At 36.0% G+C, this 20025-nt stretch overlaps 1 protein-coding gene across 44 annotated transcripts in view; it reads right to left on the reverse strand.

Moving 5' to 3' along the window:
• RIMS1 (regulating synaptic membrane exocytosis 1) overlaps positions 1–20025 on the reverse strand; it is a 304893-nt gene that overhangs the window by 43101 nt on the left and 241767 nt on the right. The gene's annotated exons all lie outside the window — the stretch shown is intronic.

Raw genomic sequence — 20025 nt, forward strand, 5'->3', positions numbered from 1 at the left:
GCCTACTGAATGCATACTCATCACACCAGTGATGAATGAAGCAACCTCTCCTGCATCCCACCCTAGAGGGTGGATGTGATTCTGTACAGTTGCAAAAGTCATAGAGAGCATCTTTTTAATATGAAGCAGCTCATAATCAATAAGTATCTACTATTCAAGTACTCGTTTCCATAAAGACACTTAATTGTCCACATTCCTGCAGTGTATGTCATAACAGTCATGATGATAGTAATGAACAACTTTTTTCATGAAGCTCAGAAACCACTCTAGATTGTCAATCAGATTGTCTAGACTAGATTGTCTAGATTGACAACTCTAGATAAAACTTTCAGAGACCAAGCACAGCATTCAAATTCTTTCTATATACCTTAAATACCATTTGAGGAACAAGGCAGCACATGCTAATGCTGGTATCCAGCTGTATGAATGAGTCATGGCTAAACAGCAGACTGAATGAAGCAGGTAAACTATGGAGTTCCTGTTTCAATCTGTCCTTCGCTGGGCACTGACTGCATCTCTCTCCTCTCCAGCTACCAATTTTGACAAAATCTTATGAAGATCTCTGTGATCTCTACATGTCTTCACATCGGACAGCTAATGAAAAGTTATTGAACAAGAGTTTCTTGGGGGAAATAAATAATCTGTTCTTGGTCTTAACAAAAATCATGTCCGTAATATAGTACAGATATTTATAGGTTATATATACTACTGCTTTTTAAAGTTATAATGGTCACTAAATAATGAAGTTTTCATTGTTCATAGAACACCAGAAACTTGAATTTACAAAACACCTAAGCTAGAAGTTACTTTTGTTCCTAGTATACACATATAGTTCTTTATCTTGCTTTTCACAAACTTTGCAACACAAACGAAAAATGAGTCAGGATTGCCCCACATCTAAGAACATAGTATTCATTATTCTTCAAATAGCAAATTGATTTAAAAAGAAGTGATGAATGTTACAAAATTTTTGCTGAAGTGCCTGATAAAACTGATGAATATTTTTTTTTCTACAATTTGAGAAGATTTAGGGAGGTTTATCTTTTTTTTAGGATGGAAAGATGGAAAGATCACAGAATGAGAATTCTTAGGTTAAATCCTACTCATTCATTATTTTAATACTCTTTTGGGTTGTTCTGAAATACTTCAATATAATAGAGCTTGCCAACAGCCTTCTTACTCCCTTCGGGTTCTGAACAGGTTCCTTTTTCCTCTGTGGAGAGGACAAGACCCCCTATTCAAGCCCACAGGCTGCTGGAAGGCAACAGTATTCGCTGCTTTGCCTCTCTGGAGGAGACAGCATCTTGCTATTTCAAGCAGAGGGCAGTGGTGAAAACTGGAGATGAAGAATCACACATGCCTAATTTTGTGGAGACATAGGAAGTCTTTTCAACTAGCACCCAGAATAAAATTTAGTGACTACTTCTGTGGTGCAGGGGATGCCTCCTGTTCAAAGCATTTGGTAGTCATTTTGTTCCCATTTTGAGTTCTTGTCATTTCTGTAACTTTTTGAGTTTTTCTGAGTTTTTGAATCACTGTGTTAGCAAGAAAAAGGGAAAAAATTGCAAATACTTCTGTTGACCTCTATTTTGTTGACATACTGATTTATACAACATTATTATTTACAGCAATAAACATAAAAGGACAAAAATGTCAAGGAATTAAAAAATAATTGTTAATTACATTGTTGACTTTGTTCTATTGAATTTCAAGTGTTCTAGTATGCATAAAACAGCTATTAGTTTTCTACAACACAGCTTGAAGGGTTTGGACCAGGATTCTGAATGTCAAATCCCTCAGCTGTCTGATGCTTCCACTTGTCATAACTAAGCAAATAGGGCAAAAGACTAAGCTTCCTTTGCATTCATCTAATCTCTGAGCTGGTTTATTCTTTGACATTAATTGTGACAGCTTCAAAAAAAAAAAAAAAACTGGCATTTAGAATGCCACCATCTTATACCATCTAATTGCATACCCTTAGAAAACAACATTTTCCTGATACATTTCTGGCTATCACTTGGAGAAACCTGGCAGAGAGATATATATCATCAGTGCCTATGCTAACAATTTATACACAACCTATTTGTACACTTGTTTTATGGACAACTTGTATTTCAAAAATATTGTAATGATAACATATTTGTAATTAAATTTTAGTTCATCCTAAATACATTCTGTTCAGTACATTCTGGTCCAATAAGTTAGAAAAAAAGTTAGAACATTTGCACTGAGAAACAACTGTCAGTGAATTGATTCATTTGTTTTTCCTTGAAGAAAACCAGTAAAGGCAGCCTCCCTTGCAGGTGGCAGAAGACCTGGGCGCCCTGGCGCTGTCCTTCAGCACCGCACTCAACTCTCAACCCCTTCACGGCGCCTCACATGGGGGCAAAAGAAGGAAAAAAAATGCCTATACTTTCTGCTGAAATATATGCACTTGAGGTGTAGCCAATCTGAAATGATTTCTGCACTGCACAAAGCAAAATTAAAGCCATGTTTACATTTCAGCAGACAGTGTTGTGTAAGAAAAGAGAACTTACAGTTTTGCTAGTTACTGTAAAAAGCTTATTCCACTTATATCTGTGGGAATGAACTATTACTATTAAAAACACTTAACAAAATAGCAGTAAGAGCTAGAGGCTTTCATAATAAACCCTGAGGCAAATTCCATGAAATAAACACAGTGCAATAACACTCTGTGTTTTCATAGTTGCATAAAATATACCCCGCAGTGCATACAACTATACAAAACTGAAACAAAGTCAGTCAATGATGTATATTAAATCAATATATACCTGTCTGAACATAAATATCTATAATATATATTCAAAATACATAGAAAGATACTGCAAAAATATAAAAATAGAGTATATAGCTGTTCACTTAGCATTTCTCATTCTATCAATACCTGCCAAAAGTACATACCACCTGAAAAACAAAGGTAAAAAGACACAGGAAGTTAGAACAAACTTTATCCATAAACTCACCTGTGTAATATCTGGAAGTATATCCTTTCAGGGAAAAAATCTCAGGTGATTAGCCATTGCTAAAATTATTATATTTCCTTCATTCTCTTCAGTTCACTGATGATTTATAAAGAAATATTTTAGAAGTTCCTGCTCACAATCACTGATTTTTACTCCATCTGTTTTTCCAGTAACATAATCCATGAGTAAATAAATAATCGCTTGTAGTCCATGCAGTACAGATGCTTTTTAACAGAAGTTCTTTTCACACAGTTGCAGTGACTTGAATCTCTAGACTGAATCACTGGCCCCATCAGCACACGCTCCCTGTCTCTCTGCTGAATGCGGATTCACAAACTACTTCATAGCCCCTTTGACACCCTTTGGCAATGAGGGAACTCATGAATACTAATAACCTCCTAAACATTTAATATTTGTGGACCAAAGAGAAGATGAGAACTCCTTTATAATGAGGAACACCATAGTTCTAAAAATAAACTTAATCTTGTTATTAGTAGCATATCATATTTAATTAATAAATCTGAGCTGTAAATTACCTATTGACAAATTGCTCTGTCAGTCTCAGGATACTTGGCTATATTTATCTATGATGAATTGCATTTGCTGTAAGATTAATGACTATACAATTCATGGTATTTCATAAATTAATTGAAACATGGTGTTTTACAAACCAAAGGACAAACACAGGCACCTTATCAAAATTCTGTCCACTAAGTCAGGAGGTTTTTTTACACCACAAGGAGGTTAGTTAGTTCAATGAAGTAATAATTTTGTACATTCTGAACAGTCTGCTCTTGTACAACTGCAGTTACACACTGAACTAGCACACGCATTGATCCTACAAATCCATGATACAGCTTTTAGAATCTGAAAGTGCTTGTTTCTCTTATTGCCACATTATGATAGTTGAAATGCAGCCCCTTTTGTAGGTCATATATGTTCCTGCCAATTCTTGCATATTGTCAGAAAGTACTTCCCAAGAACACAGGCATTTCACCTAGAATTTCAAAATCCTGGTCTCACAGGTTCAATGGGAAAACTCTCACTGATGTTAGGACTGTGGAAACTTTAGAAGAGAAACTGCTTTGGAAGACTAGGTTATTTCCAGATTAAAATACATCATCAGAATAATGATTTGAAAATGCCTTTCTCGGCACCATACTAACCTGAGAACTGTGGAAAACTCACAGCTCCAACAGACTTTTCTCCCTAGCTTGTACTAACACTTCTGAGTGAAATGGAGAAATACTAATTCAGAAAGTAATTCTGAACATTACCAAAAGCGAGCAAATTGTACCTATTTTGCAAGATTATTTTTGCAAGGTAGTTTTTATTATTTGAAATAAATATAGAAATTGTCTGTGCCTATTGGAATGTACTAACCATGGCGTGGGGTTGAGTACACCTGCGGTGCCACTGACCTGAGGCCAACTAACCAACTTGTAAATGGAAAACTACAGAGAAGCAGGTAGCTACTGCAGGAACTCTGCCCAGGGTTAAGTATTGATACCAATGCTGACATGTCTATACAAGGATAGGATCATGAAATAAAGTTGCAAAGAGCTCAGTTGACCCAAGCTAGATTGCAGTTAACCATGCATTTATTTTTAAATCTATATAAAGAATGTATGCATTGCCATGTGTATGTGAGTCCATGTACCAAATATTAAAAATGTCCTGTTTTTTTCAGCCAATTAGCAAGCATGTCATGCAATTTGTTATAACATTAATGGTAGCTATCAGAAACTAGGACTCATAAACTTCAGATTCCAGCTGCTGAACCCACAGATCAGCAAGATCTCTTCTGGCAAGAAAAAAATCACTATTTCCATATTGCCTAAAAAAAGGAAACCTGAATGAATGTTCTAGTACTAAAGTAAAATCCTAGCTAGAGACTACAGGTGTGTCTGAATGAAAAGGCAGATTTTGAAGCAAATGCCAATAAGCAGGATCTTGCTGCTAGATAAAATTAAGAGCTATCCTGAAAGACAGTCTCAACGCAATTAGTTGAGTTAGTTGAGTTAGTTATCAATCCAATGCTTCCCATAAATGATGACATAACACAACTAATGAATTACAACAATCAAAACCAACAAAGCAATAGCAATAATAAATCACCTGAAAATAAATCAGAGACAGAAATATGCTCAGATCAACAATTTCTTGAATAATTGGCTACCAAATAAAACTACACTCAAAAAGCATTCTCTCTGTGGACGGTGAGTGAACAAAAATATAATTTACTAAAGTAGGACACTGTTTGGAAAGACTATTCAGATAAAAATGTTATAAACTCCTATTGCAATGTTCAGAATAAATTTATGGTCAGCACTGAATGAAGGAAATTTTCTTCAGGATCAAGAGAACTGAAATAATCAGTTTTTCTTTCTTTTTAAAACTTGAAGCAATAGCATGTTATTCTCCTTGTCATGACATGCCATCCTGCTTTTTCCTTTCTACTGCATGAGCCATTAAAGTACCTGTGATCTCACTGCTCTTTTAAAGAAAACACTATCTTTGCTGTGAAATCCATTATTCTCTGCTTCTTAACAAAAATCAAACTGTAGCAATAACTCTACAAATAATAATGACAGAATAGGGAATGGGGCAGAAAATTGGAAAGGCAAAAGGAAACAGAAAAAGGACAGGACTAATGAAGAACAAAAAGAGGAGATTTTGAAAAGATAAACAGAACTGAAATGAAGGTAAAACTGGGGAAAGTTACTTTGATGTCACGAGCCATGGCAAAAGCTTGTTTCCTATATTTCCTCATTCTAAAAATAATATGACCTGCCTTTGAAAAATGTTCTTATACTGAAAGGCTATGCATTATATTTTATCATAATCAACTTCAATAATTACATGAGAAAAGTTAACATTATTTTTCATTCTTTTTCAAATGATTAAGAAATGTGGCTGGTAATGTGACAGTTTCTTTCAAAGAGGAAGCATAATTAGATAATTAAAAATGCACAAGTAGAGCTTCATAGGAGATTTTTCATGTACAGATGTTTTGAAGGGATTAAAGACTTCATCTCCCTTTCTCCCTCCCTGACATAAAGCAGTTTATAATAATGATGGATTTTTAAAAAATATTATCTTTATAATAATGAATAATTAGAACATTAATTGCTCTGGCTTCACCTTGGTTTTATATACAAACGACCTCCAAACCAGAAGTTTCCATCTGTAATGGACTATTTAGGAGTAGAAAGGCTACATTATTATATTTTTAAATCATTTAGCTTAACTGTTTGCATGTATCCTGTCTCCACGTTCATCATTTGGACACTAACATGCTCTCTTTTCCTACACAAATGCATGAGTTACATGAATTACTCAAGCTACATCAGCTTGCATACCCTTGCCACAAGAGAGATCATCTAGGAAGGAATAGTAATTAACCTCCATATACATTCAATATTTTTGCCTCTTTAATGAAATTGAGAAATGTGCTAGTTAATGTTGTTTCATGCTGTTTTTTAAGCTGCAAGGATTTGTGGATAATTAGAAACAAAACAGGATTGCTGATTTATTTAAGATACTATGGTGTATCCTTACACTGTAGAGATATGAGAGACTATAGAGATTTTTGATCCAAAATATAGGTGAATTACCTTATTCCAATTATCCTATTGCTTGCCTGGCTCTTAGCAACATCCCTTACTCAAGTTTATCCAAAGTATGGCCAGTTATTGAAACTTTGACACATCTCAGCAATTTGCATTAAAAAAAATGTGTTTGGTTTCTTCTAAGTTCCATCTGAAATACAATGAAAAAAAACCATTCATTTTGAAGCAGCACTGCTCCTCCCCCGCCTACCTCCACCACGGCTACTGTAAAGCAGCATTCAAATAAATAATTAAATAAATAAATAATCGCTTCACTCTGAAAAAGTGCCTCTCTGAAAGACACCAGGGATGCATTGATTCCTATTCTCTCGCATATTTATGTACCCTTCAAAGCAAAAAAAAAAAAAAAAATCTCAAAAGTTCAGACACTTGGAAGAGATTAACAGTTAAATACCAGAAGACACTGTATTACACAAGCACATTGCATTCACAGCTCCTCTTGCTAATCAGATTGTGCATTCTTTGAATATTACAACCTCAGCTCAAGGATAGAGACAGAAAGCTGTTTTCCTGTTTTTTTTTTTTTTTTCCCCTCAAGAATTGCTTCTCCTGGCTACTATGGGTCTGGGAAATGTGCAGAAGCTGTCCTATCAGAAGCAGAAAAGTTGCATCTTCTTTGTGGGAAATCATACAAAACTCAAGACAAAGTCTCCTGATTGGAGTGCAAAAGAGAACAGAGTTGGACAATAACCTCTGGAAGAAGAGAAACTGGTACACAGTGAGACTGAAGCAGAGGGGGGAATAAGAAAAAATGGTAATATATATTTTTCACAAACCTAAGTGGACACCCTAAGGGTATAAGCACGACTGTGAATTCTGAGTCACTAAATAATACAGCCTTGTAGTGTATGTAGAACTACATATGATGAAAACACAGAGGAGGTAACAAGAAGCTACAAAAGCAAGTGTAGGTCCCGCAAGTATGGAACAGAGGAGGACCAGAGAGGCAGGAATCACTCCAGGCGGGTCTGCCCCCACACAGGGTACCTGCCCTGTGCTGCTGTATCTCTGCAGCAGGTTCCCTCACTTCAGCACAGAGAGCATGCTGCTTTTCCAGGTGCCATTCCTATGTAACTGGGTTCGGGAAACAAGAATTTTAGAGAGTGGTGCATGTGCGTTGTGCTTTCTGCTCCAAATTTTTCACAAAATGAGGGGCCTGAATGCACAGCATGAAGCCAGAGTAAACTCAGATGCAATCGAGTATGAGATCACTGAAACACTCGTTTGAAGTGACTTATAAAAGCTCTGGGATAGAGATTCTTCTTCCCCAGAATAGAAACTAACTAGCTGAACCCCAAATCCCCCTCTTTCACTAAACATGGCCTAGTTTTGGTAACAGAGTTAGAGTTTTAAACATGACTGTCTCTTTATATGCACAGTCTTCATCCAGCCCTGAGACAGGCCAATACTGTTCCCTGATTGATAAAATGTCTGAAGACAGAAATGTGATAATTAGTCAGGTCTGCACACAAAAAGGCCATCTTGGCACATACATCTGAATTCAATACTTTACATCATTATAACAGTCACATGTAAGCACTAATGGAATATTTTCATCATGTTTGCAAGCAACAATCCTGCTGTCTTCCAATCCCTTTCTCTTGATTTTTTAAAAAGTGTATGCCAGTCTAATAGCCATAAGATGCATTTTAAATAGTCATCAACTGTAAATTTATCAATTAAAAACTATATTTTTTTCTTTCTGTTTTCTCTAGTCTCAAGGCTTTTGGTGATTTTAAATTTATCTTGACAGCTCTTTAAGCAAATTTGCTGGTAATTCTTCCATTTCTGGTCATTATCAGTTTCACTCAATGCACTGAATGTTGTAGTCAGCCCAATTTTAGTACAGTTACAATTTTCTGACTTTCTACATACCTTCACTATTCTATCTGAACTCTAGTATTTCTCTACACTTGTTCTTCTCTTCTAGCTATTTATAAATTGTGCTGTTTGGAGGCATGGAGGCTAATTAAAAATAAAAATCACTTACTAATGTGAGAAATCAATCTCAAGCCAAATCAGTGTATACACTCCTTCAGGACTTGTTCAACAGAAAACAGCCCTCATGGTTACAGCCCTCATAGTTACTCATGGGTACTGTTTTCATGGAAGTAAAACAGAAACCATAAGGTTCCTGTAAATAAAGTATCTCTGAAATCAGAAGACATAGAGCTGCCCTTAATGACACTGTGCTCGGTTGCAGGAGCCCTGGCCTGGGCATGGCAATTTGCCGATAGAAGCTCATATATTGGGATAAGACTGTTATACAAGAGCAGCTGTGGATGCACTATGTGCTTATACCAGGCCCTCTGAAAAAGAAATCAAATTGCAAACTACAGAGATACTTGGCACCATGACAGCTAACCCAGGGGAATATCATAATACAGGGATACGTATGGACAATAGGTAGGACAATGGGCCCCCAGTGTCAGAGTTGGAAAAACCCTTTTCTTTTACTCCACTTGTCTATTTCTATTGCCTGTTTCTCACACTCTGGTGAAGTTTAGGGAAGCTGCCTCAGACATCGCACTTTGCCCAGCTCTATAATATTTCTAGGCAAAGCCTGTCCAGCTCACAATGTGATAGTTTCTCTCCTGCTAACAGAAGACAGGAAAAATTTTACAGATTTTACCTCAATATATCCCCATCAAAAATATACATTCTTTTAACTTTATGTTTTCATACTAATAGACAGAAAGCAGAAGAGATTACTGTGTACATAGTTTGCAGTAATCAAACACAGAAGTTTGATAACTAGGCAGAGAATAGCACCCATTTCTGAGGAAAGACTGGTCTAGTTAACAGCAGCAATAGTTATCTGCTCTTCTTGGTCTGCCAGCTTGCCAGTCAAGCATAGTTTATATCCACCCACAAGGGGTATTACTTCTCACCCTATCATTAGGAATACGGAAAATTGGCAGGAATCATGCGGGAGGCAGTGGAGTTGGTGGCAGAAAGGGCTGCTCTAGGATGCAACACTTCGATAACTGACCTGTTCCAAAACTTCTTATATGCATGGTCTTTTCACTGGGATAAATATTTGAATTGAATTTACTTTTTAGCAGCCCTCCATGCTTTAGTTAACACATGCACATGTTTAACACTGGTTAAAACATGTATGTGAGCACAGCACTAGCACAAACATGTACCAGGGACATGATCACATACTCACATACATAGCGTACACTGCAAAGTGTATGGGGATACTAAATACGGAAAGCCTACAACAAAAAACTGAATCTAGTACCCACTACTGATGGTCTTGATGACCATTTTATTTTTGCAATATAAGTTTTATTAGCAACTATGGACTGGATATACGCAGTTGATGATTTTAAAGCATACTATGCTTTTAAAAATACTGATTTTTATAGTGCTGCCCCATATGCCATCCTTCGTTTCATTAATACTGAGAAATGCTTTGTATGGAATAAATGCTAACACCAGTCACATAATAAATTGTTAATTTAAACATCCCATTTTAAATAAGGACTTTGTAATGGAAAATTCCAAGATGAAAAGGAATCTTCTGAAAAGAAGGCAGACATACAGCATGAATCTCATGAGGGTGTTTTTTTTTATTATTTTTAACAGTAAGAGCCATGACAGACTGAAGCAGGTTTCAGTCTGTTGGCAGCACTGGCCTCATTCTGGATGATATGGGGTATCATTTGAGGTATGGGACTGTGTTCTTCATAGTACTATCAACTAATTAAACTCACTCAGTATTTAAGCCCAAAACTGTGAATCACTGAAGCAGCTGCACTATAAATGTTGCTTATTACATTAAATAAAAAACGTCTCTACTCCGTGATCCTAAATGTGCTGTTTACAGTAGAAACCTTGACTACAAAGAAACAGTCCTAGACAGACAAATTGTCCGCAATATAATTAGCGCTGTAAATACAACAGTTGCGCTGGTATCTCTAACAGTCTTACAACAAACTGGAATTCCATTACTTTTTTAGGTATGCTGTACAGAAGTTAGTCTGATATTTTAGTTCTAATACTGACCTTAATTGTTCGTATTTATAAATGGCAAATAAAGAGTTGCTAAAAACATGTTTGGGAAATCATAATACATAGCCAGTAGTGACATGTGCGCAATTAGTTTCCTACTACAACTGCTGAAAGGGTCTAACTCCTGAAGCTAATGGAAACGGAAACACTTGACAACTCAACACAAGTGCTCAACACAGTGCAGAAGTCAAACCAGCCAAAATTAAAACTACAAACAAATGTTAAACATCCTGATTCAGCAGAACAGTTACCATTTGTTTCAATTTATTCCTTTCCAGAAAAGCAAGAATGGCAAAGCATAACATATGTACTTTGCTGAATGGTTAGCAACTTAACAGTCACTAGCCATAACCCTTTCTTGGTTGTGTGGTAGTCTTCACATATCCTTCAAATCAAACAAGAATGTGTAAAAAAGAAGAATTATATGTCTTTCTGTTCTATTAGAATCTCTGGGTCAGAAACAGAGCATGACCTTGCACTTGTGCGGGGGTTAACTGAGTAAAGGTGATAAGCTATAATGAAGTCACTCTTAAATTACTTGCATTATGTTGTTTTTATGTATGACAACAAGTGGAAAGGAGAGCTCCTGCGCAAGATTTTCAAAGAAGGAATATTAGTAATTGAATTTGCTTTAAGGTGAAGAAATTTAAGGCAATTCTTCCTCTCTCTTTTGTAAAGATACATGCACACACACAAAAACCAAACTGTTTGAAGCTGAAAAATAGGAGGTTCCAACAACAGAAAGTCATTCAGTAAACTTGATCAAACAGGCAATGGGGAATATTGTACAATGTCCACACCAGCAGGAGACGTGCTTAAATAGGGGTCAACAAAAGAAACAAGTGTGTTTTATCTGGCTTTGAAGAATTCAGTTCTAGTCATTCTATTATTTATTGGGAAATTACATAGTTTTAAAAGCTTTGGCCTTTGAAAGCCATCTAGTACCAGGGGACTATGCCCTAACATACACCTATATAACCTATAATACAATAAAATGTTTTACTTAATTTTGGAAATTTAAATTAGAAAACAGATATTTAATTCCTTTTAAGTTTAGAGATTTCATATTGTACATATGTACAGCACATGTTGTACAATATGCTAGTTATAGATTACTAAAATGTAACTCAGAACAAGATTAACTAAAGGTTTATCTTGTAGGCATATGAAATATGACATTGCAAATGTTGATTCTGAACCTTAACACTGAAGAAAATTAAAAATATTTAAATATTTAAATTGGAAGGAAATGTCATTTACCTCCTATTATTCCTGTTGCTTGTACATTTAAGCAGGAAACAAATATATTACTGCATTATAAATATATGAATTATTTTAGCTAGTATAATTCAGTTCTAATGAATCATATTTCTTTCTTATAAAGGAAGAATTCCTGTTTTCATGAAAGATGATGAACTATTTATTGTATGTTTGACGTGCGGTCTAGTCATCTAAAAGTTGCACCTGAAAATTACAGGATCTACAAATAGTCCTGAAGAAGAATATTCAGGTCTTCAGTCAAGCTAAACTTACAGAGACATAGTTTTAGAAATAAAATGGGGAGATCTCTCATCAATTTGAACATAAAAAATTTGCAGAAGAAACCGTGCAAAAGAGGACTTCATTACAGACTCTCCAAATCCATGCCAGTTCATATTATGAACAGAAATGAGCGCTGTCTCAATGAGAATCCCCTTGCAGAGGGCTTTCAAAGTTGGTAAAAAGTCATATTAATGTATGGATTAATGTATGTATCAGATGCAGGACTCTCATAGATTACAAGTGTAGCCATCTGTGAAAATGCAAATACTTAGCTATGTAGTCCTTAAAGCACATGTAATATGCAAATCCTACACATAATAATGGTAAGTTAAAATTTCCAAGCAGAAAGGCTGATCTGATTTATATGTGAACATGGATGCAGCAGAATACATTATTTCTATTACTGCTAAAAATATGTAATTGAGCTATGGGTTTAGAAGTGTGGCCTGAAAAGCTTGGGATGGACTTTCCATAATGACATTTTGAAATGCTCTGTGTGGTTGAATTTCAGCACAATAGCAAGAAATACCCTTATGAAAATGCAGATATAAGGACCAGATATTCAGTTTGATACAAACTGATATTGTCACACCACAGTTTGTGAAGCAGTGGAGATTTGTAATAACTGTGATGATACCACATCTACATATAAGATAAATTCATTGTGCTTTCAACTACGACATCCTGTTGGCTCCCCAAATCCCCAAAGACGATTCTTCCATGTGCATGAGAACCTTTCCTCTGTCAGAAAAGGAAGGATCTGGGTTGAGGACATTTTGCATAACCAGAAGAGTAGTTCCTTTTATACAGAATATCAGTAAAGAGAGCTATAGAAATCAGGAACATTCAATTTGGCTAAGTATACCCACCCAATGGGTTAGATGAGTCTAAGACTCATCCCTTTCATGCTAAACTACAAGAACTGCAGTATTTAACTCCTAATTTATACAGCTCAATTCTTCTTTCTGTATATAGCATAAATTGCCCCCAAAACAAGTTTGCACAAGGAAGATGGTATCAAGTCTATGTAAGGTACAAAAAATCTGCAATATCTAACATATTTTCAGAACATAGTTTAAGTTTCAGTGTAAGTTGGTGAACAGCCCATACAAAACTAGTTTGAATGTGTCTGTGAATTTGTTTGCTTTTCCCAGACGATTTGCTTTTGTTGATGTATACCAGTAGCTTCTGCTAATTCTGCTGTAAGTATCTATAAGAAATATTAAAAGAATTTACATTTCATTTTATATCAGTGAAAAAAATATTAACTACACTCTAGACTGCAGCACAAATTCAATATACTGATTTTAACTACTTTTGTAATTAACACAAAACAAATGGGTCTCTCTTCAACACAGCACAGTAACTCATCAATCGAATTAAAAGTCTTTGGTATGATATGTTTTCCTTAACTGCCATGATATGAAGTTAAATTTCTTGCTGGCTATGTGGTACAGTACTGCTGCCTACCAAACAAATTGATGAGCCAACAAGGATGGATGCAACCCCAATCTAAATGGAGGGTGGAAGAAGGAACAACTTTATTACATAGCTCACATGATGTATGTTCATGGTGGCAACATTTTGCATTACTGAGAAAGATGAGAGGAGGTCACAAGACCCTTCAAACTCTCTCATTTCATTCTCCTTCATCACTTTAAATTATGTCAAACTAGCTCCAATGGGAGGATTCTAAGCAGAAAATCCCTATGTCAGTCTAGAAGAGGTGAGAGGTCTTAATTTGAGTCACTGAGGAAAAGAGACATTTTGTCTTGCTTAGAGTTTGTAAGCTCACCTCCCTGCAAGCTTGAAGAAACTGGTTTCAAAGTAAGTTACAAAACAAAAACTACAACAGGATGAAAAGGACAGGTGACCCTAGTCGATGCTAAGGAGCCTCCTACAATAACACAAAGCCAGAGGCTGTCTCCAAAATTGTTACAGTAACTAGGAAAGTTCTCAAAAACATCAAAAAGAAAATGCCATTTAAATGGCCTCATTTCAAGTCAACTGCTGTCATGAGAGTACCATCAGCAGCAGTTACATTAGATTATTTTTTTTAGAGACTGACACCGACATAGGAATAGTTACTTCTAATGTCCACTGGCCAAGCAGAAAAACTGTTGGAGTTTGACCAGAAATGTGAGTGTATGAAGACAACTTTATATGATATACCAGCTCTTTTATCTTCGGTTTCATAGCCACATTCAGAAAGCATCAATTTCTGTATACCCTCAGGCGCAGTCAGAAAAAAAGTGTATTAGTTCATTCCTTTTAAAGGAAAAGAATGAAAAGGAGATTAAATAAGCATGAGACATTTCATTTTCAGTACAAAAATTTAAGGATATTTGTAAACTACTACTAAATGATAGCTAATTTAGATTCACTAAGTCTTTCCTCTCAGTAAGTACCGCAAATTAAATCTGGAGGGAGGATAGTAAATCTGAGGGGAGATAGTAAAAGACTTAAGTCTCTCAGATTTCCTCCCCATTCTAATGGCATTGACAACCTATGGAAAAAAGGCCAGGAGCAAAGTTCTGAAGGGAGCACTGTGCAGTGGTCTCTGTTGGTTATGGTTACTTCTTCAAAGATCAGGATCCTGTGGATCTCAGGATGCGTCAGAATTTGGCCACTGGGGGAGATGCTGGGGTTAAGGAATCCATGCAATGTAGCTATGGCTCCAAAGGCAAGGCTTCTGACTTGCTGGTAGGTTTTTGACCATTTTTGCCAGTTGCTAAGCTTGTGATGATAAGGGCAAATTAATGACGCATTTAAAATACTGGTAAGACTTAATCTACTCTACCGTGTGGATAAGCTACTACTACTTGTGCTGATTCATCAGGGCAGGAAGAAAAAGTACATAAATAAGAAGACAATACTGGCACAAGCACAAAAGTGAACAAAGTGTTTAAACTCTGTCAATAAATTTAGGCTGTAATCAAAATAAATTTTCAGAGCATCAAAGGAATGAGATCTGGAAAAACCTTCTAAGAGAAACAGACAAGACCAAAAACAACTAATTAAGTTCAAGATAAAGCTTGAAAATCTATTAATGTGCAATAACTGTGACAGGAAGGGTTATATTCAGTGATCCTAAAGAGATCCCTTCCAGTCCAAAGGAATATTTGTATTTTCAAAGTAGATGCATACCTAAGTGTGTTCATGCACACTCAGAGAAGTAAAATAAAAAGAACAGGGTTCAAAAACAGCCTCCTAAGAGAGCAACTGTTAAGAATCAACAGTTTGGTGTGCATGTGTGCACATGCGCATGTATGTACACTTGCGTATAATCTGAAGATCTGAATCTGAGAGAGGTTGTAAGGAAACCCTTCACCATCCAATGGTCTCTGCCCCTGGCCTTCACATCCCTGACCATTTATTCCTTGTTTGTAAGTATGATGCTCAGCAGAGTGACTCCTCTTGCCAACTCCTTGATCGTCTTTGCTAGGAAGTTGTCATCAATGCACTCCAGAAATTTCCTGCATTGCCTGTGCCCTGCTATACTGCTACACTTTGTCTGAGAAAAACCTTCCAGATCACAGGCCACAACAATGTGCCCACATTGGTTTGCACTCTGATGCTGACCTAGAAGATCTTTGCTGGCTCATCACACCTCCCTAGGTGCAGAGCTCTCATATGAAGAGTAGCTCCCCTCGCTGTCCTGACCTGTGCTTCTATCCATCACAACACATCAGTTTGGAGAGCTATCCATAAATCTATGATCCGTAATCACTGTGTCTCTGTGATCCTGATGAAAGTGTAGCCCTGCAACTGCACATAGACCTCTAATTCCTCCTGTTTGTACCCCGTGCTGTGTGCATTAGAACTTTAGAGCGCTATCTAGCTCTGCTCATGTCCCAGGAAAGGTCTGAGAGCTTCCTCCATCACACTGCACTCTCAGCACTTTGTTATTTCTGTGCTTTCTCTTGGGGAACTCCTCTTTTGTTGATTATGAGGCACCTCCTGTCCAAATCACTCTGCACTCTTTGCCTGTTCTCTCTGGAGTGCCCATCGCCCTCCCTCATCATTCCTGGTTTAAAGCTGTGATGTACAAGTGTCCTAAAGGAATAACAGCTAGATGTAAGCTGCACAGACTGTTCTGGAAACTGATAAACAAGTTTGTCACAAAAAGTCTCACAGCACGAATCAAAAGAGTTATTTTCCCTTCAGTAATATACTGGGAACATACCTGAATCCCAAGAAGCATGCACAGCTTTGTGATACAAGCCATTCAATAGCACAGCATTATACATGAAATAATTAATTAGGACTGAAAGCCACTGTTACAACTTACTGCATTATTCTGTTTTCTTAATAAACCCCTTTAATATATTATTAAATTTAAGCATTCAATTTAAGCAGTGCATGTACCACCAGATCAAAATACGACACATATTATGTATCACACATTGGCTAAGATAGCAAACGTAATCTTTCCTGAAAAGATGCTTTCAAATGTAAAATGAAGAATAATGGTGACAGTCCTAATACAGGGATAATTTGTTCCAAACTCTGATAACACTGAGAGAAGTTTACCTTAAAACTATTTATCTAGTCTTTCACACAGTTGGCAGATCTTGTTTAATCAGATTTAAGCAAAACATCTTAAGGAAGCCAACAGGCTTCCTTCCAAGTGGAGAAACCTTAGGTTTCCACTCCTGCAAGTCTCTACCATAAATGACAGTTGCCTACTTGACATCACTGAGAAGTCCATGTTCAAGCATATCTTTGCATAAACAGTCTCCTAAAGAAAAATGATGCAATGAGAACAGGCATCATTTTAATTGAAGTGATCAAGTCTCTCTCTGATCAAGGCTACATGCTGCTGATTAATCATCACCCACTTAACAAGAATTCTTAATTATCAATTATCTTATTTATATTAAACCTTGAAAAAATCCTTTCTGCTTCACTTATGATGTGAGAAATGTTCCTGAGTCATACAGAGGAGAGCCTGCGGCATATACACAGGCACCAAGCATGCCTTGACTGTACTACGAATTATTAAAGACTATGATTGATGAAAGCAAAATTCCATAATGAAGGACTGATAACCATGGCTTTAGTGATGAAACATACACTGACTCCAAATACTACAGCAAGCCAAATATAGAAATCTGGTTCTGATTTAAGTCAATATTCCCAAATCATCTTATATTTGCCTGGACTTCCCCTAGAAAGCACAACAGTTAGTTAAGCAAAATTTCCAGTACTTCATAACTAGACAAATTTCCCCATACATAGCTGTTTGTTAAAACACCCACCTGAAAATGCTAATTAAGTTAGAAATGAAGAAGCTATTTTATATACTTATATGTAGAACTTGCTCAATCATAATTCCCTCTTGCAACCTATTAGATTCGCTAATCAACAAAATCTTCAGACTGAAGAAGAACTAATGGTATTTGCCATGCATGTTATGTCACAGTTCTCTGACAGATAATTTAATTACAAATACACCATGGGAATGAGATTAACCTCATGCCTTAAAAGGTTTAGCCACAGTTTTGTGTTTTATCAAAGGAAAGGGAATATTTGCTTTCATTCTCCTAGTATTACTAACTTGTTCAGCCTACTCAAGTTTCCTAATATGACCAAACTTGGTATTTGACATTTGAACCAACAAATGGATAGCAGGTTATCTAACTATTCAAATAAGATGCACAGTATTTTTGTATTGTTTTGTGTTGTTTCAATTTGTTTTATTTTTATCATATAGACAGCACTGTGTGCTGTAAATTATGTGTATTATGAAATACACAATGTAATTTGAATGTAACGTTACTGTAGGAGTTATACATAAAAACTAAATATTATTGAACAAATGCAAATTGTTATACATTTACAGTTAACTCTTGTGCTTTAAAGACATAAGGTAAAGATGCAGTTCCAGGTTTTAAAACTTTTATTTATTGCGAAAGTAAATAGCTGTTCATAAATACAGGGCAATACTTCTATTTTGCCTGAAATGAAAGAATATGAAAATTGAAAGGGAGAGAGCTCTACCTTTTTAAGGACTATTTCCTCCCCTAGGATTTGGGAGGAAAGGTCAGGAAGCTATTTATGCTGGGAGAACTGGCAATGAAGTCAGCAAATATAAACTGCACTCATTATGATGAGCAATTGCCACCCTTCTGACATCCAGGAATCATGACATCTTATACAGAATTATAAGAAAACTGTTGCTGTTTTCTTAATGACAGCCTAAACAAGACAGTGTTATTCTTTCATATTCCTAGAATCTTAATTTATATCCCTTTTCATAGATGCATTAATCTGAGGAATAATCAGGTTACACTAACTAAAGCTTAAAGTATGCTTAAAATCAGCCAGTTCATGTTTAGAAATTGACACCATAACTCTTTATATGAGTAAGCGATCCTTCGATCCTTTTTTTTTTTTTAGTTCACTTTATGAGAAAAAAGGAGTAGTTTTATTTCAGTTTACTAATCTGATGGCTGGAGTAATGACTCTCCAGACACACATTTAACTTAGTGGTGGTGATTTTCTCTAGGCTTCATTCTTCTATACTCAAAGTAGAGAGAGGATAATGCAATGGGTGTTCTGAATTTGTGTATTTTTCTCTTGACTAGAGGGCACCAAAGGATACTATTTGAATGAGTTAAGGGAAGGTTCTCAAACTGGGCCATTTGCTTTAAGTTTTTACATGCCTACTAGGTTCTTCATAGCTCTCATTTCCAAAAAATACAAAAGTAGGGTCATGAAAGTTTAAGTAATTTTTCGTGTTTAAACTTTACATTCACATAGTTGTCATGGCTCTGGGTTTGCTCAGTGTGATAAATTTATGAAAGTGATTAAATCCAGTCTACCCCTACAATTTTCATGATCTTTAAAATGAAATGGAGCAAAGATTTAAGATCATGAAGATCACTGAAGTGGGCTATCTGCAAAGACAGCCTACCACAGCATCTTCCACTGATTTTAATGGGATTTTAGAAAAAGAATAAACTAATCTAGCTTAGAAGAAAAAAATATTATGACTGACTTTCAAGAACTGTTCATTTCTTCCTCATACTTGTTCACCTGTTCTCAGGTGAACAAAGGTGATCTCTTTGCAAGAGACTAAATCAGAACAATGATTTGACTCTAGGTTTTCCCCCTTTCCATCTTAGGATGAGGTTATTGATTCTCCTGTGGTTGTGATACTTGTGATACTACCTCTGATACTTGTAATCAGACATTTTTAACCTAATCAATCTTTCTCTCAAAATCTTCTCAACAGAGACATATTTCTGGAGAAAAAAAAGTATTTTGTTTAACCTTTCAAAGACACTGCAACAGCACGAGTTGAAAAAAATGTGTCTCAAAAGTATAGGTGTTTTGGAATGATTGAAGTCTTCTCTAAGAGACAAGCACTGAGAAGTTATGCTCCAGTGAAATGTAGCAACTAAACACATGATTTAAAATAACTTTAAATGCACAAATAATTTTAAATGCATTTACAGTTCCACCACCATTTTCTGCTGGATTATAGATTACATTATTAATGCAAGTCTCAGGTTATGATTTCCCTTATTTGAAAGAGATTTTGAATATATTTGTGAACTTTCTTTAACAATAAAATGAGGTGGGATTAGTTCATATATAGAGGCCAGTTTCTGAGTCCCCTTTCCTGGCAGGGAGTAGACTGTACCTTGCAGCTGACCTTCTCTGTTGCCAAATCAGTTTAGAAATGTTCTGAAGTACTAAATGATATCTTTTATACCTATTTTCTTTGTAGGGATAATTTCCTGGAGTACTTAATTCATCATCTGTCTTGCAAAAGACAGTTGAAGTAAAATTTGTGAGAGATCAGACTCTAGTAAACGTGATCATGTCGCTACTAACCC

The sequence above is a fragment of the Tinamus guttatus genome, unplaced genomic scaffold, assembly GCF_059628265.1.
Source record: "Tinamus guttatus ecotype Peru unplaced genomic scaffold, ASM5962826v1 Tinamus_guttatus_pri_ptg000051l, whole genome shotgun sequence".
Lineage (NCBI taxonomy): Eukaryota > Metazoa > Chordata > Aves > Tinamiformes > Tinamidae > Tinamus > Tinamus guttatus.